This window comes from Protopterus annectens, chromosome 1.part2 (assembly GCF_019279795.1).
Source record: "Protopterus annectens isolate FY-2018-M chromosome 1.part2, PAN1.0, whole genome shotgun sequence".
Lineage (NCBI taxonomy): Eukaryota > Metazoa > Chordata > Ceratodontiformes > Protopteridae > Protopterus > Protopterus annectens.
Window position 1 is genome coordinate 85,399,472 of NC_056727.1, and position 20,875 is coordinate 85,420,346.

Sequence of the window (20,875 nt, forward strand, 5' to 3'; positions counted from 1 at the left end):
AGCACCCCGGCACTATTAGGTTTTACCTCATATCATGCGTTCCGGCCCCAAAACCCGGACCACACCACAAAAGGAGGGGGTGTATCCATATTCATAAAGGATACCCACACCTCCAGGTTGGTGGCAACCCACGAAGCTTCGGAAACCATCCAGGTGCAACTAACCATAGGCAAAACTGCTCTACAAATTGTAGCATGCTACAGGCCACCCTATCAAACTCAGGAAACCCACACAGCCTTCCTGAAGACACTGGAGGGTCTAAATGTATCTCCAAACACCATCATATTGGGTGACTTCAACTACCCGAATATAGACTGGGAACATTACTCAAGCCCTAACTTTCTAGCCCAACGGTTCCTGGAGTTCATAAATTCAAATGCCATGGAACAGCTAGTCACTGTTCCCACGAGAGAAGAAAATATACTAGATCTCATTGTCACAAACATGGGGACAAAATGCTCCATACCGGAAGTATATCCCTCATTGGTGAGATCTGATCATAAACTATTCTCACTGGAAATCCACATCCCGCCCCCACCCCAAACAAAAAAGACCATAGTGAAGAACTTCTCTAAAGCAAACTTCACACTACACAAGAGTGGTGTGGATACCTTCAAGGGCCCTGAGCCAGAGGAAACCACAACCCAAGCTGGAAGCCCTTACAAATGCCTTCTATGAACACCTCCAGGACTGCATGGATCAGGCAATCCCAAATAAAACCAAGACTCTTTCCACAAAGGGCAACGTCCAGTCTGGTGGACCCCAGCCATTAACAAACTTTACAATAAGAGGAGAAAGCTATTACATGATAGAACAAAATCCATAAAGGAAGTCACCCCTGATCATTATTAGTAAAAAATACGAGCACTCATAAAATCAACTAAGGCCGATTTTGAGAGAAAAATTGCCATGGATTCAAAGGACAATCATAAGGCCTTTTTCAGCTATGTTAGGAACCTGGGTGGAAACTCCCAGATATGCTCAGAATTAGTCCAAAATGATACAAAAATCACTGAACCCACAGACATTGCCAACATACTGGCAGACAGGTTCAGTGCAAACTTCACCCCCTCTCCCCCTAAAGGAGAGATAACTATCCCAGCTGAGTGTAGCCTCCCGGACATCTCAAATGCGCAGGTGAAAGCTGCTCTCTCTAAAGCTAAAAACACAGCATCAATGGGACGGATGGTGTCCCCAGCTGTGTGCTACATGAGCTAAATGAGGAATTAAACCGCACATAAGGCAGCTGTTTAATCTCAGCCTTACCACAGGATACGTGCCCAAGGAGTGGCGTACGGCAACTGTGGTCCCACTCCACAAAGGCGGGCCTCACGGACCCTGGTAATTACCGCCCCATAAGCTTAACAAGTCTAGTCTGCAAAGCTATGGAGAGGATCATAATGGAGCTCATAAACAAAGATATAGGGGACTTGCAGACATTGGACCCGACCCAGTTTGGCTTTGTCAAGGGAAGATCATGCCTTTTGAACTTGGTCGACTTCTTTGAAACAGTCACCAAGGCCATTGATGAGGGAAAGGCAGTCCATACAGCCTGCCTTGACCTTGCAAAGGCTTTCGACACAATACCCCACTCAGGTATTGTAGAAAAACTTACCAGCTTAAATGTAAACCCATATGTCACAAGATGGGTTGCAAACTGGCTTACGGCCAGAACCCACAGGGTTAGAGTTGCTGGCGCTGTGTCAGACTCCAAGCCGGTCACAAGTGGTGTCCCACAGGGCTCAGTCCTTGGCCCCCTATTGTTTGGCATCTACTTCTCAAGTAAAGGCCAACATGGGAGGACTTTGGCTGACAAAGTTTGCAGACGACTGCAAACTGGGCGCCATAGTGGAAAGTGCATCGGACATGGATATCCTTCAGAAGGGACTCACGGAAACAGATAGCTGGTGCCAGAGCCATGGCCTGAAGTTAAACGCCAAAAAATGTATAGTCATACCCTTGGGAAAAACAAGGTAACCCCAAGCTACCATATAGGTGGCAATCCACTAAGCACAGAAGAGGTTATCAGGGACCTGGGGACCCAGGTTGACAGTGGCCTTTCTTTGACACTCACGTTGCTAAAGGGGTTATAAAGACCTTCTACATTGCCCACCTGATCATGAAGGGATTCACATCCAGATCTAGTGAGGGCATTGTTCCCTGTACTCTTCACTTATCAGACCAATGATCGAGTACAATGCCCCATTCGGGATGTATCTCACCCGACATCTGCAGCAATTGGAGAGACCCCAAAAGTTCCTCACCAAAAGGATAAAGGGAGTCCAAAATCTGTCATATGCTGCCAGATTGAAGAAACTCCAGCTCTATTCAGTCGCATACCGTCTGCTCAGAGGTGACATGTGCCTGACATACAAGGCCATGTCCAACCCGGAATTAATGGACATGCTCCACCTCAAAAAATCCAAATCCACCAAAACCACTAGAGCAAGCAAATTAAACCTTAGCATGGATATAAATAGGACGTGCTGGAGGGATAGATTTATCACTCAGAGACTCCCTATGCTGTGGAATAAAATCCCGGTCCATGTGAGGCAGAGCACCTCGCTGACTCTGTTCAAGAGAAATCTAGACCTGTGGATGGGAGATCGTAGGTTTACCCCGGGAATCATCTCTGTGTCACTGCTGGACAGAGGCACAACAAACTAATGGGCACAGTATTTTTTCATATAAGGGGTGGCGTAAGCCACAAAAATTTGGGCTAGGCTTATAAATGCCCTAGGGCAGATAGCCTAGTATAAACCTATGAACCTATGAACCTATGAACCTATATGTCATTGTAGATATACACATGTACATAACTAGGTTACTTTACAGCAATTAGAGGTAACATATGTTCAGACCGGGCATATGTTACTGGGAGGTCCAATAAATAAATGTTTTACCTCCTACACCACCCAGCTAGGCCGGTCAGACATACAGACACGCAATAAAGGTAAATACACAGCTGCATTCCAAACCACCAGCAGAAAAGTACCAGTGGGAGAGATCTGCAAGGTCAATACTTTAAACATGGATAATGGGGTGCCTTGTGGGACACCAAAAATTCACTATACAGGCAACCTGTAGTCATTGATGCAAGCAGGATGTAGCTTACATGGAACAGTAGGTTGTACAAGTGTAATAACACATGGGTTGACAAAACGTACGACATGTGTCCAGAGAAGGGGAGACTGGGCAATGTGTAGGGGTGTGCTCATACCCCAGCTGCGCTCACAGTAAGTAGTTCTCATGAGTGCTGTAGAGGGGTTCCAGGTAGGTGAACCATGGGTATGCAATAATGGGCTTAAGTGTGCAGGTGCTGGTTGGCAGAGATGTAGTAGGCCCGCCCAGTGGAAGTCATTAATATTCCTATGTGGGCATAGCAGACGCCTATACCTCCCAAACCTGAAGAGCACATCTACCGGATAGTCTGTAAACCATCGGGGGAATACATAGGGACCAAATCAGTGCTGTGTACCCGATTAGCATGGACGTCCATGGTTATGAATCAGAATGTAACAAAGTCCAACTAAACACTTCCAGAACTAGTGATATTAGGTGGACAGGTGGCAGAATACAGGTAATGACAGATGACAACATGTATGAGTCATAAACAGCATGTACCTTGACAAACTTGAATGAATACATATGCTCTGTGACTGTCAATGTGTCTGGTTAATAGAACCAATCATCTAAATGTGTCCGACAGGGTGTTATGCAGTGTTCCTGATACAGTGTTCATTCTCCCCCATTGGTATGTGAGGTGTGCTAGTGACGGAAAGTGCATAATTTGCTGACCACCTTTGGTAGATGATAGCATAGTAGATGAGGTTTACCACCCATACGCTTTTGAGGGACACGCCCGTCTGGGCAGTTGTGTCCTGCAAAATGAATGTTATGGCACATGGCCTGTGAGTTCGGGACAGGAGGCCATATGTTGTGTGTAGTGGTGTCAGAATTAATTTGTTCTATCAGAAACAGCTACATGTAATAGGAAACAGTATTAACAATTATAATGCTACAAGAATAACCTTAACATATGCAAACTGTTGAGGTAGTCAGTTTACTACTGACTGTGGGTATGTGTTGCCTTGACACATGTGATAGCTCTACATATAGGATATATAGGGCCGCCACCATTCTGAATGGCCAAAGTGGGACCTGCTCTGTAGAAATGTCAGACATACCAGGGCAGAACATACCTACAGCCATGCATAGTACAGAAATATGCATATCAGCACAAATCAAAGCTTAGTCCAGCAGCAGTAAAGTTGCTTATGCTACTACATATAACATATCGACGTGTCAGGTATACAAGACCTGTAACAAGCAACCACTACAGACATGTAGAATATGAGAATGTCCCCTAATCAGGACAGTTGCAATGGCTAGAGAATTGTCACATGTCATATGCCTAATGAGGGACTGTCCCATGCAAAGTGGGAAAGGTGTTACTCCTACAGTCTCCCATTGTGCAATCTGAAAGGTGGAAAACGTACAGTAGGTATGCGGTAGCATGACTCGGTGGACAGCTGCATTAACAAATTAACATTCACATGTCAGCATTGCAGAGTATCGGTTCCCATGTATTAGGCAGATGGGAGCAGATCTTATGAGGAACACACATATAATGCGATTATGTCACTGGACAGGCCTCTGAGTCCGTACAGTCGATACTGTAGTCATGTAGTCCAATGTAATACACATCACAAGGGATCGCACACACCCAGCGTGAGTGACAAATGTAAGCAGAAATGTCAGTGAGTGAGTGGCTGTAAGCGTGTTTGTCTACCAGTATGCCAGTAGTGCACTGTCAAAGAAATGTGGAGTCTAAACGGGTATAAGGTGCTGTAACCAGAGGTCAACAGTGCTTAACACTGTGCAAACCCACGCACAACTGCTCCCACCTGCTGGAATGTGCCTTACCCAGTCCATATCCAAAGGCGTCGGTCTATCCGCAAACAAAGAACCGTCCTATTCACTTTCTGGTAGCAGTACCCTGCGCACATAGCTCATGTGAATTAACAATAGACCATGGCATATGTACAGACAATAGACCACACACACACCATACAGCACAGTCATTCAACAGTATAGCAATGTACTGGCAGATATGTCCGGACCACTGATGTATGCATGCCTGGCCGTCCTATGTTTCAGTGTGTGAGCATGCCCAGTATGACTGTTACGCATGTTTTCGACTGACATTACCGTCATACCGTCATGTGTGTGAGCATGCCAAGTATGGTCAGCTGTATCGCATTTGTCACATGGCCATATAGTCAGTACCGTGTTGCCGACCCCTCCGTTCTGCACAAACAGGTGTCATGCTGTGTCTGCAGGGTAGCTAATGGTCATGTGGCATTGACAGTTGCTACATGTCTGCATAGCATGGGGGGACATCCAACCGCATCCACAGTCCGACACAGTGCCGTGGGTGGCGCACATGACTCTCACATGTGTAGGTTGGATGGGGGGGCACAGCTGACAGTTGTACACATCTGCCACTACTGTACTGGTATGCCAGGTACTCCATGTCAGTGTCTGGACCTACCTAAATTGCTGGTTGGAGGGATACCAGTGTAGGTCTGATCCCAGCTTTAAATACCAGCATAGTGGTGTTGGAAGTCCTAGCTTTCACAACCTACATCAAACTGCCTGGTCTGCTGTAGTCTGTTTGTGTCTTTGGGGGTTGGGGTCATTCATTGGGCATATCCATAGGCCATTGTATATCATTTGCCTGTATTGGTCCACACCTGTCCAGCTGCATGGAACGTGTGTGGGCCGTACGGACACACATGATGTTCAGCCCATAATCTGCAGTGGGGTGTGACACCCTGTGTACTACTGGATAACATTGTGACCCCAGTATGTGCTGCAGATGTCATGGTGCCACTATGGACGTGTACTGTCTGCTGCCCTAACATTCGGCCACCAAAGTCTCTTGTATGCTCACATACATACCATAGCAACGGGTAAATACACATTCTAATACAACTGCCAATTGTTAGGTCGATAGACGTACCCTGGGGGTGTTCTGGACCTGAGGACGGTGCTGGAGGGCTGCCTATGTTGGATGCACACAGTGCACCTCCTATACATGGCCGAGCACAAGTAGTGTCATGTTTGGCATCCATTGTACTTTGTGCGGGTCAGAGAGGGGAAATCCATGGGTACCTACTGTGTCAGTGCATATGCCTTGTGTTGCCTCTTTGCCAAGGGCAGGTCATACTGTGCACGGCCTTTCGCCGACTGGGCTCTGCTCAGGTAGTTCCTTTGCCAAGTCACACTGTGCCTTTACAGGCCTTGGCAGTGGTGTTGGGCCATGTGGCCCTGCCCCATGCTGTTCCTGCTGCAACTGTTACTGCAGGATCAGATTGTGTAGCATAGCAAATACCATAACAAATTGTGTGCATGTAGCTAGTGAATACTGCAGGGCTACCAGAACCATGATCTGAGCATCCCAAACACATGATCAATTATATGTCTTGCCTGTGCATCTGCCTCATTATGGTGTGAGAGTTCAGGTGTGTGTGCATTGCTGATAGGTGTCATCAGCCACGACACCAGTGGTTACCCACCATCCCCCACTAGGAGACTGTAGGGGATGTCCATATTGGCAAAGGTGTGGTACAGCTGTGTCAGAAGCCATATATCGGAATCATCATAGCTTCGGGGGCAGACAGCACACACATTCAATCTAATGCCCTGGCCATCGCATATGGCCTAGCTGTTGGAGAGTATGCCCCTGCAGTGAATGAAGGCCCTACCCCACTGACCAGGTGGTGCTTTTATGTGTACGTGTGTGCAGGCTATAGCACCCAGTACCCCAGGGTAGTCAGACATGTGGTTGAAGAGATGCATATTGCTGGTCTACTAATCATGTGTGTTGAGGACATGTACGTGCTCACTAGCATGTGTTGACATGGCGTCTGTGAACTGGTGCAATACTCTGGATGCAGATGCCTGTGAGATCCCCATGATATCCCCAGTTGTGCTGTGTGAGGTACCTGTGGCTAGTATACCTAGGCCAACACATACCATGGTATCCACTGTGATGGGTTTCCCTCGGCCTGATTGATGTGTCAGGTGTGGCAGGCACAGGTCAACAAGCCACTGTAGGAGGTCTCTGTCCACCCCATAGTGCGCCACCATCCCCAGCTCATGTAGCCCCTGGTAAGTCACCCTGGGTCTATAAAGTCTTATGTGACCCCAGTAAGGGTTGTTCGGCAGCATACACATCCTCACTGCTCTCAGCCTCCTGCACATGTTGGTCTATGTTGCCTGCTGCAGCCCTTCTCATTTGGTTGGACTGTGTTGTGAAATGTCCCCGCAGGTATACACCGGTGGTGTAGAGTGAGGAAGAAACCTGTGGGTATGCTGCTTGCTCACATTACCGTACTGTTCAGGTGTGGGCTGGCCATGTCATCTGCTGATTGTGCTGATCATCACCTGTTTGTGCAGCCTGTACACCCTGACTACCCCACTACTGCTTTTGTCCCTCCCAATGTCACCAGGCAGGTATAGACACACCCCTAGCTTAGGCATGCTAAGGCAGGAGCTCTCCTGAGGCATAGTTCTGCAATGTATGTACAGTATGCCTGACCACCCTCCCATGCTGTCAACTATATTTGAGCCCTGCACCCGGCTAACTACACACATACACTCCAGGGATCTGCATCACACCCTGGGGATAAATGGGATACACTATTGTCAACCTCATCTGCATAGTATAGTCTTCTAATGAATGGTTATATGACCCATACCGAACCTCCAAATTAATAACCACTGCTTAGTGTCGCACAGATCCATACACAACTGGTAACAGGTGCCTTACTATCACCATATTCAATGTCCCATGGTCTTCCCAGCAACAAAATAACCAGTGTCTACACGACTACAACCCAGGACCCTGCACACAACAGACAATGTGCATTACCACTACACCATGGCAGATATACATACATCCGAGGTTATCATGTACAGACCAGCCGGCAAAAACATTCAATAGTGCTGATGTCCCCAGACATATATGTTTATATCTATGTCTATCTCTCTATATCTACATATATCATATATATTATATGTATACATATATATATATATATATATATATATATATATATATATATATATATATATATATATATACATACACACACATATACATATACGCACATATGTAGATATTGCATTTATATCACGACATCGGACCACATGGCAGCAAAGCATTAGACAGGAATGAAAAGGAAACTACATGTGCCACCTGCATCATGTAGTGTTGTTACTATCAAGGCATGTGTGTTTTGTTGCGTCACATAGGTCAGACTGTATTAAGGGTAAGAGCAGGGCTGCTGACATTTACTCACCAGACCTATTGGCAAATGTATGTGTTGACAACCCAGTGTCTTGGCAGAATATGTGGGCTGTGGACACTATATAGGTCAGCAACAAAACTCACTGAACACATCCCGCAGCTAGCCACACACAGATACCAACACATAGGGTAGAACTGCCAAACACACACACCTGCCATGCCTTGGAATCGAGCACCTACCTGTCTATTCTACCACACTACAGCATTATGCAGTAACAGAACGTGCTACCGAGTTTCAGCATCACAGCACTCCCAGAGGCATAGGCAGGGCTGGGAGTTAAACATACACCTAACTACCTTATCACACTACAGCATTACGCAGTTACAGAATGCACTAACGAAATTACTGAACACAGCACTCCCAGAGGCATACTTCTAGGTGGATGACATCATCAGCAAAGGCAAAGACGCCATTAGGGAATGTATGGAGAGTGAGCAGTCTAAAAGCATTACTCTGTCCCCAGGCAGCCAGAAACACACAAACACACACTTGGCAGGGCTGGGAGTCGAACATACACCTAACTACCTTATCACACTACAGCATTTTGCAGTTACAGAACGCGCTCCCGAGATTACTGGAACACAGCACTCCCAGAAGCATACTTCTAGGTGGATGACATCATCAGCAAAGGCAAAGACGCCGTTAGGGAATGTATGGAGAGTGAGCAGTCAAAAAGCATTACTCTGTCCCCAGACAGCTGGAAACACACAGACACACACTTGGCAGGGCTGGGAGTCAAACATACACCTGACTACCTTATCACACTACAGCATTACGCAGTTACAGAACGCACTATCAAGATTACTGGAACACAGCACTCCCAGAGGCATACTTCTAGGTGGATGACATCATCAGCAAAGGCAAAGACGCCATTAGGGAATGTATGGAGAGTGAGCAGTCTAAAAGCATTACTCTGTCCCCAGGCAGCTGGAAACACACAGACACACAGACACACACACACACACACACACACACACACACACACACACACACACACACACACACACACTTGGCAGGGCAGGGAGTCAAACATACACCTAACTACCTTGTCACACTACAGCATTACGCAGTTACAAAATGCACTACCGAGATTACTGGAACACAGTACTCCCAGAGGCATACTTCTAGGTGGATGACATCATCAGCAAAGGCAAAGACGCCGATAGGGAATGTATGGAGAGTGAGCAGTCTAAAAGCATATTACTATCCCAAGGTAGATGGAGACAAACACACGGCAGTGGTGTGAGCGAGACAACTGCCTATCTACGGAGCACTATTACAACACTACATAGATACGAGACGCACCACGGACAGTACACCTTTCAAGTCAGTCAACCAGTGTGTTCAATGTACGAATCTATCCTGACGTGGGGTATGGACATCTGTTGCCTGGATGACCATTATCGCTATACAGGATTTCAATGGTCATGCCCATACACAGAGGCACATAACCGACACAAGGTGTCACTGGGCATGCTCACACACTTAGTAGCACACGTCCGTTTGGAATGTACTGTGTGTCCATCTACACAATGGCGTACTGGGCATGCTCACACACTTAGTAGTAATGAAGGGCTGTCTTGTATGCACACGGATTCTAAACATGGAAGGGCACAGTGTGTCGATAGTGAGCATTGTTAGCACGGACTCTGCACTACATATGACACCGGTCATCAGTGCTAGATGTGCAGCGTTCGTAATCACAGCTGACAATCCAGATCCAACAATGGGAAATACGGACATCTCTGCAGTGAGGAACACCTGTCATATGGCACAGTTGTGCACAATAACACTATCACCGTATACCTCCGATACAGACATGTGGGCCATAAGACCATGACAGATCGCTCCAGGTGTTAGTATTCCCATGTACATGAAGGCCACTCACATGTACTGACCAGTACACACTCAAGAGCCATCACAGATGTCTCAGGTGCAGATCACAGTGGTAAATGCCACATTCTACTATGTAGCCCTCAGACATCACCATGTCCTTGGACCAGCAACACACATCCATACATTACTACAACACCATGTTACTCATGACCAGTGGACTGTACATAGGTCTACAGCAACTGTGCAGACTACACATGTACTGACAGGGTTCCATCATGTGTTATGCAATGCAATGATACCACTGTTCATAACCAGGTCAGCTCTACACATAACAAGGGCCCTGGGTCTTATACAGCTGTAACAGATGACTGTTGCTGTACACCAAAAAACACTCATGTTTGGATTTGACATTTTATTTATTTTTCATTTTATTTATTTATTTATATTTGTTGACCGGGAGTGTAACATAATGACACGCATGTAATTGCTGTGGATATGTACATGCCCCCCACACACACACACACACACACACACACACACACACACAACACATATGTACATAGCATAGCTTTTGCTGTCCTCCGTGCAGACAAGTGGCTACAGCAATCACACGCATGCACATGGAAGGTAGGTCCATGGCTGTTGAATGCTAACAGTACATAAGGTAGCAATGTTGACTGAGGTAACATTCCATCTGTACTAGTTACCCATGACAACCATCATATCATACAACAGTGCATGTGTCATGTATGTCATCACACATGTCCACCAACTGCAATGCATACAAACATGGCTACATGACAGGAATGTAGGACCAACACACATGTACATGTAGTGGTGTGCATTCAGCTACCATGCATGTGCAGTAGCTGATGTATGCAGTTCATCTGTGTCTAGCTACAACATGCAGTTGCAATGCAGCCCCATCATTGACACCTGTATATGGTGAAATACTGACAGTACGGTAGGATGTACATCAGGTATGGATGGATGTGTGTACATAAAATGGTGGTCCACCTTTGCAGATGGATGTTTGCTGAAGACAGCTCACAGGTGTGTCACAAGCCGTCCTACCATGACATGTGCAAACAGTACGTTATGTTACTGTTACTTGAAGGTGAAGACATACAACCTACACAGCGGTCAGGATGTTACTGACTGTAAATCACTTGACACCTGTAACACTTACGTCCTCCCGTGTGCATATAGCAGCACAATTGCCAAAGGAAGCATTGGTACACATAATGCGGCCAATACTGCTGCATGTCTGTCAGATGTATCATCATATAGCAGGTGTATGATTCACAGTACTGCCATGTGTGTTTGCTTGTGTGACCATATATGCCACGTATGGTGAGGAATACATCCCAATTGTTACACACCCCTGTACACTGTTGTAGAGATCTGTACACACTGCAATGTAGAAAGCAAGACATAGGCAGGGGTGGTGTGTGTATCACACACATGTCAGGTATCTGTATGTGAATGACATTTGTGGACTCCACAGTGTGTGTGTATGTGTGTGTGTGTGTGTGTGTGTGTGTGTGTGTGTGTGTGTGTGTGTGTGTGTGTGTGTATGGCTGTCTGGTGCATGGAGTGAGGGTGTATGCTACCATACAGAATAGACAGGATCCTTAATCTCTCATGGTGATGCAGTCTACTACCCTGTTGATGCCGTCAGTCTCAGCCTTACTGGTTACCTGTACATGTTCATTCTCTGTGTCGCATCATGTGGGTGCACAGTACTGTGAAGGTGATTACCACATAGGCAGGGGTCCTCACCTCAACACTATCGAGTGTGCGTTATAGTGTCATTGACCCCGTGAGTGTGGTCTTGTTACTGTGTGTTTCAGTGTATGTCTGTGCGTGTTCTCATCCTGTAATGTGACAGTGTATTACTTCTACACAGTGAGGCCTCATGCTCTCAAGTGGCCTCTAACCTTGACATCAGCCAGACTGCTGTGTAAACCCCCTGCACCATGTCACTGTACCTGTGATGTGACCCGGTATGGATGTCACATCTCTAGCCACTGTAGCCTATTAAACAGCTCACATGCTTCTGGATGAGTAGATGTGTGTGGACATCTGTGGAATGGTAGCCTTTCTAACAGTGAGGTTGAGGCTACATATAGCATGCTGGTATTGCCATACATGCCTGTGAGTACTCCACATTTACACATGAGAAACTGCAAACACTGCTACATATTGGCACATGCAATTAGACCTTAAGGAGGGAAGCAGGGCATCATTACCAACATGCTGTTACTGTTGTTACCAAGACACATACTGTGAACATACAACAATGCACTCTAACTCGAAACACTGTAACGTAATGGCACATGCAATTAGACCTTAAGGAGGGAAGCAGGGCATAATTATCAACATGCTGTTACTGTTGTTACCAAGACACATACTGTGAACATACAACAATGCTTTCTAAACCTGTACTGTCTGGTGCGTGTCAACAGTACACAACAAATGTAACATACACTTATCTCACTATTCTGTTCACCCTGTGCATCAGACCATATGAGCATGTCCCTGCACCAATGGTGTGGATGACAGGGATGCAGCACAGGCATCATCATATGCACAGGGTGATAATGTTTGCCAGGGACATAGGCTGCACCAGTGGATGACATCATGTGTGTGGGTTAAGGCCGGTGATCTGATTGGACATGTAAGGTTGTTATGCATGTGGGTGTTGCAGTGCCCTACAGATGTTTCTGCTGTGTGCGTGTATGTGTGCACACAGTTCTGCCATGTGTCCGGCCTACACAGGGGTATTATTGACAGCTCCAGATTGTACAGACCAGGATGTACAGATCACTGTGTCCGGCCATGGCCACGTGACCTGTGCTTGCCAGGGGTTGCACGGGCACTACCAGGCAGAAGTACAGATTGGCTACTGTCCGATGACACATGTCCACTGGAACTGTGTCCCCACTGGGAACGTCCAGGGCCACGTCCACATGGCCTGCTGTGTCCTGGTGTAGACAGCAGAGCCCCAGCTGCACTGCTACTGCTACCGGCACTGTGGGAGCGGGCATGTGAGGTAGCTCGTTCACGTTGACCTGCACCAGGTGGTGTAGCTGGCCTACGTCCACGTGGCCTATGTCTCACTCCTACCAGATGTTCCAGCACAGACAGCTCACGCTCGTGGATTGCCATGCCACTGTCAAGGATTCCAACCATCTCACCCAATCGCCTGTCCAGAACGTCAGCAATCTGCTGTTGAGCATTTGCCAGTGCCTGGATGTTGTCATTTAAAGAATGGATAGCAGCCCTCTGAAGCCTCTGCCCTTCTCTGTTCTGCCATTCAGCATGTGCCTGTGCTGCCATTACAGTCTGAAACATGTGTCTGGTGACACCAGCTGCTGAGCTCTGTCCTGCAGGTGCATGTCTTCCAGAGGTCCTCCTACAAGCAGCACTGGCCACATGCCTGTGTGGCACATCTGCAGTCATTACACTGACACCATGGTGTGAAGACACACCTTCTGTAGCCACCACACATTCCTGTTCCAAGCTAACACACGCTGACTGCCCTTCCTCTATGGCCACTGGTGATGGGGTATGTGTTGGCATGAGAACTGTGTGCAGGGAAGAGGGAGACATAGCTGGGATGGCAACCATTGGCACAGATTCAGCCCCTGACAACCCTGCCTGTACCTCATGCATATGTTCATCACTGCTAGAGTCTGTGGGGACACTAACATCAGATGGACCGCAGGAGGGTAACGCACCTACATCAACTGTGAATGCAAAGAAAGACTCAACATTACGATAGACACACAGACAGACAGAGACACAGACACACAGACAGACAGAGACACAGACACACAGACACACAGACAAACAGACTGACACAGAGACACAGACAGACACAGACATGCAGACAAACACAGAGACACAGACACACAGACACACAGACACACAGACACACAGACACAGAGACAGACCATTCATGTGATTTGACAGACAGCATGTAGCATGCATGTGATACAGCAGATGGCATGCAGCTCAGACATTAATAGTGGTAGTTAGCATACATCCCTGTGTTGCACACAACAGCAAGCAGGTGTCATATCAGAAGCCATGCAGTTCACACAATCATGGTAGTAAGCATGCATCCCTGTGATATACCATGTGGACCAGCACAGGTTAACAGTACACATGGCTGTTGTGACCTTGACATTAACATGTAGTATGACATGTAATCTGCTGACGTGTGCATTGACATGCATACATGTCTGACACAATGGTGTCCTGACACATGTACAGTGGTGTAATGGGTATCACATTGCAGTGTTGTCTGTATGCCCTACAGATAGAATGCACTTTTAGCAGATGTGCATGAGCATTGAAGGGTAGTATGAGGCTTCTACATTGCTATACAGTGTGAAGTACAGACACTGTGTCATTGCATGGCATCATGAGGCGTCTATATTGCTATACAGTGTGGAATACACACACAGTGCATAGCCATGACTGCATGCATACACATTACATAACTACTGTGGATTGTGACCCACGTCGCTGAGGTGTATACACACTAAACCATGCTGTGTCATGTGACTGGTCATTGGAAGTCCTACTGATGACACCCCTGCACAACTACTAAAATGTCTTAACTGCCTGGCAACCGTGTCCACACATGGCAGACTTGTCAATACACCATGTCCCACATGACATTTATGTACCACACACACGAGGTGCACAGCTGACAGTGATGTCCAAGAGCAGCAAGGGAAATGTACGGTATCTGTGGCCTGATGTGGTGTCTATGTCTGTGGAAGCTGTACAGATAACTACTGTCATGCTATGACACAGTCATGATGTTCAACACATCTTATATGGTCGAATTAAGTGACACCTCCACAAGCTGTACACAGGCTTTTAGGATGTCCAGTGTTCCACATCAACTATATAACCATTTAACAAAGGCTGTAGTTGGACCATGTGTGGACAATGTGCAACAGGGTGTGTACACATCACATCTACTGTGTGTTGCTACATGTCTTTGGCCATCCTCCATGGCCATGTGTGAACATGTGTTGGCCAAATGTTTGTGATGGCTGTCTATCTCACATGTCTGTGTTGTCCCATATGACATACACCCATAGATGTCAGATATGTCACTGTCCACAGGGTTACGCAGACAAAGGGTTGTATGTTTGGTATGTGGGGTATGTATTATGGGATAGTGAGACAATATTGCAGCCAGAACACTACATGTCTGGGACATGTCAGATGGCACATCACAATGTGTGCACCCATTGCAGGGGCATATTCCACAATGGTGAATCCTGTGGGCTGCCCATATCCCAGCTCACTGTGTGGTACTGTTTGCGTACCACACATGTGTTTTTCCAATGTATAGTACATATTCCTACATTGAACAATACCTCCACCATTGTATGCACAGCTGTCTACACATCTAGCAATGACAGTTTCTGTGGTTTCATGTCGGTGTTTCATTTAGTTTGTATGTATTGCACATGGGTAGCCAGTGTGACTGATGACAGATGTGACCTGAATATCGTGACTGGACCATACATTATGTGTACATGTGTTAACTGGCCACATGGCGAATAGATCTATGCATTAACATGCTTGATACTGATAACTGTCTCACCTGCAATGGACTGATGTCTGTGCGGCACGCCAGAGGTACCTGTATAGGGGTGACACAGCAGTTTTAACATTATCCATGACTGTATGACAGCTACAGGGTGCACTGTGCATGTTAACACATTCGCCTGTACAATAGCATATAGTATGCACATGTGTGCATACACAGGGTAGCATACTATAGTATGCAGCATGTGTGTAAACATACCTTGCATATGATGTTACATTACATATTGTACAGTGACACATGCAACTAAATGGGATATAATTGTCATATGTGCAGTAGTGACTTACCAGGCAACTCCAGGCTTGGTGGTTGGGAGACACTCACCTCCAAGATGGCAGCTAGTGCTTGTGGATGCTGTTCTGAGGGTGTCCCCAGGCTGGCCAGTAGCTTCTCGGTAGGTGTGAGTGGGGGCTGGGTTGGTGGCCCCCCACCTGTTCTACCTTGTTCCCTGGCGATTGCATTGGCATGCTGTTTCACATGTCGTATCAGGTCCATGCAGTGTCTGCGCACCTGCTGGTAGGTGCGGTTATGGCCACCCACATCATTAACCCTCCCGCGAAGTTCCTGCCACAGGTCGTCACACTGCTGGGCATGCTGTGGCACATGGCTGAACAACACCTCATAGTTATCATGGAGGTACAGTATGAGGGAATCATCCTCCAGGCGGCTATATGCTGGCAGGTGTGAATGAGGCATTATCTGGAAGACATAATGATGTTGACAGGTCGCAGTATCACAGAGATGTACAGAGATACAGCTGCACATACATTTGTATTACATCTAGTACATATGAACAGTTATCTTTGCAAATCGTCAGGACACTGACATGACTGACATGTTTGTGTCACACACATGTAACACCCGTTGTGCATTGGATATCATCACCATATATGTCTGTCACCTCATTACATTGCTCATACTCCATGTGAATGCTGTCTTGATGAGGGCATGTCTGTTTGCCTGTACTGGTGTTCTTACCTATCAGCACATGCCTGGATGTGTCCACAGTAATGCTGTTGACCTTGATGCTGTGTATACGTCACATATCAACACATACACTGCCTTAACGGACATGAGCAGTGACAATGCAGACATGCGCATGGAAACCTTTACATGCACATGTTTTGCCATATACATCTACACGGCACTGTACAGCAGTTCAACATCCTGCCACGTATCGCCTGTGTTGCACATGTGATACACATAGGACAATGGCTAGCCGGACGTTATTCGCAGGGATGGTTATCAATTATAGCATGTACAGGCAAGGTTATCTAGCTGTATCCAACAGCCATTTTGCCACCGCCAGGTGTGTCAGTGCCAAATTACTGATGCAGACAGTCAATGATACATCTACCATGCGGTCATCGCACCATGTATGACAGAGGTGACATGTGCAGCTTTGATGGACAGGGTTGCATGGTATGGCAGGAGTATGTAACATGTATGGCACAGGGATCTGTCCAGCATGTGGCAATCCTTGTAGTAGGACAGTGGCTGTCCATGACGTATGTCTTTCAGATCAGGATATGTACATGTAGCATGTCCAACATCACAGTGTTGCACATGTCTTTATGCAAGGTAGCCAGCATGCTGCATAGTGGAGGTGAGGATTGTGAAGGCTGATATCACCCATCCACACATGGCCAATACCCCTTAAAGGTGATATGTGATCCAATATTGGTCACCCAAGTGCTGAGTATGCCTGTCCAATGATCTCCATGCTCATGGATGGCACCCTGTCATGACATGGGTGCCTCGTATGACTACCTAATAGGCCTGGAGACGTCACCAGCTCAGGGAGGTGAACTGCACAGCACCATCCCTTACACACAGTGTCCATAATGTTGACCGCTGCCTAGGTGGTAGTTAATGGGTACAGGGTTATTCACCTAGCAGTGACAATGTTATTAGCAGCTGTCAGATTGTGCACATATGTCATGCACCTCACCCACAAAGCCCATTCTGTATGTTGTCCACAACACTGAGACAGCTATTGCTCCTAGGTCATGGCCATTCACATCCTTACATACGCAGATGCCTCCCATTTGTCTGTGTGGTATGGGCTACAATGAGGGGGGAGTACAAAACATTAACCCTGTTTTACTGTAGCTGCCACTGGTGTGATATGCACATGTCACTCAGACACCTTTTGTAGTGTTGCTTCTGTCAACAGGCCACTGGTAGAACACTCCTGTGACATACGAAGGTACATCTAGTATACTCAGTGTAGCTGGAACACAGTATGGGTGATGATGTCCTATGATCTGTCACAGGTATGCTATGCAGTGTGAAATCATCCGTACTGTCATCTACATCTGTACTGCTAACATCTACGTTGATAAAGGTTCATAGACTTGCAGACCATACTCAGCAGGGTAATAGTGCAGTGCTTCCAATTATGACTGGCGTCTCCACTTGTGGGTTGCAGTGGGTTTATATTATCCAACACCTTATCTGTATTGCATATTCATGCTCAGCACTTGTTCAGAACATGTAAGTACTTCATGAGCTACTAATTACTATAGCACCCATTCCAACTCATTTCCTACAAGTACACTGTCTGTCCTTACATTTCCAGCTTGCTTACAGTACAACAGCTGTTGTACACACGTACCTCACATATCTTGTGAGACATGGTTGAATATACAGGCATGTCCAAGTGTCACTTACCAGTGTTATTGCCAGTCTATATGATGAATATGGCAAACATGAGGCAATAGAGCAATTGTTTCATGTACACAGTCAATGCTCACCTTCCAACATATGACATTACAGCCTGTGGGAGATGCACATATGTAGCCATGCTGGGGGAATGCTCTCTCCAACCCAGACTGAACCTGACATTCATGTGGGGACGTTAAACATTTGCAACACACCCCACTCATCACATAGTCTCACTAGATCTCCACCACCACAGGCCACACATAGTATGACTACGACATTTGCAGAACTTCTCCATACTCTCTGTGTAGGCAACAGAGGCAGCCCCCATCACCAAACACAACAACAATTACTTATAGCCCACAGACTCATGTGTGCCCATCAACTACAGCCAATAGGGTGTTATAACATACCCAACACACCAGTCATAGGTGACTCGGTAGGTGGTCACACTGATGTCCCACTCAGCAGGCTACACAAGGCGATAGTCGCTTACACCTGGCTGTCGGGTAACAGGATCCGCAACATAACCTATGCACCCATGCCACACTTCACCAGGTACAATTTGACTGTCATTCTCCATGTTAGTGTGACTGCCCTGAGATGTAACTTCCTGGACTACATGTACAGGGACATGCAACAGCTCTCCGGTCTTGTAGCCCAGAAGGTATCGCCCAAGCCCTGAGAAGCATTTTGCATTCATCCAGACTGATACCACTGTACAACGACTGAATGTTTCACTTCAACAGTTGCCTATGCTTCTGCTGTCATTCCACAGGCATCCAGTATCTGTCTGCTTTGAATGACATGGTCAACAAAACACGATGCTTTGGCACAGATGACCTGCAAATGTTGGCCCTGGGATTACAGATAACAAGTAAGTCTCTTGCTGCTCCTATACTGCCTGTCTTGGACAGTTTCCAATAACATATTCACCACCAGAACAGGAACAGGCAAGCAAAACCTGGAGTACTGTTACTCAATGCTTGACATCTTCATCTCTAATGCACTCAGGCGAGGCACTCCTTGTAATGGACCACTTCAATATCTCTGCAGTGAATGGGACCTGCCTCAAGGATCTGGAGAGCACACCTGCACTGACAGGTTATATGCAGACCACACCTTTCAGTCATGTAACCAGGACTGGAACACCCACGGTGGAGGTGTGTCCATATTTCACAAGGATGTACACACCTCCAGGCTGGTTACTTAGCACAATGCATCAGAGGTGATCCACATGCAACTAACTGTGGCCAGAACTGCTATACACATCGTAACTTGCTACAGATTCCACACCATACCCCACGGTTACCAGCCCTCATTTCTTGGTGTACTGGACAGTAGGGTTCAGACAGGAACTACTGATGTGAGACTGACACTACCCCACACTTAACTGGGATACCTGCTCATGTACCAACACATTAGGCCAGCACTTTCTGGGATTCATAACCTCCACTCGACTGGATCAACCCATACGCAGCACCACCAAGGAAACAATATTTTAGACATGGACATTACCAACATGTGACTGGTGTTCCACACCTGGGGTTATCCCCTCATTGGTAGTTTCCGAACATATGCTAGTCACCCTTGTTATCCACATCCTGGCACCACACCCTTTACGGAATATACAGTACAAGATTTCTACAAGGCCTACTTCAGACGTCTTATGATAGTGGTAGTAAACGTCATGACACCCGTGCAGATGGGCAATGTACTTACAAATGCTGAAACATACACCAGTGCACTTCATTAGCACTTACACAACTGCATGGATCATGCTATCCCAAACAGAGCCATGATGGTACCCACCAGATAATGGATGCCACTCTGGGGGTCCAGTTCCATGGACATAATGTACAACAAAAGGTGGAGGCTGTTGCAAAGTGGAGTACAATCCCATGGGTGGGGTAGCTCACTGGTCAGCCTCAGTAGGAATCCGGGATCCCTTATCACATCCTCCAAAGCTAACTACGTAAACATTACTGCGGCGCATTCCAAGGACTACCACAAAGCATTATGGACTTATGTCAGTACACGATGGCAATACCCACATCTGCTCTGACATACGACAGTTAGGCAGGAACATTACAGAACTGACTGATATTGGCAACATCCTGGCAGATAGGTTCCATGTTAACTTTACACCCTCTCACTCCCTACAGGGCCAAAATCCATACAGGAACAATGCAGAGTCCCTGTGGTCACAACTACGCAGTTCCAACTTGCACTCTCTAAGGCCTGGAACACAGACTCCATGTGACAGTCCAACATCCCAGGCTGCGATTTACACAAACCTCAGAATGACATGGCTTCCCACTTGGCCACCAGATTCACTAATAGCCTTGTATCAGACATT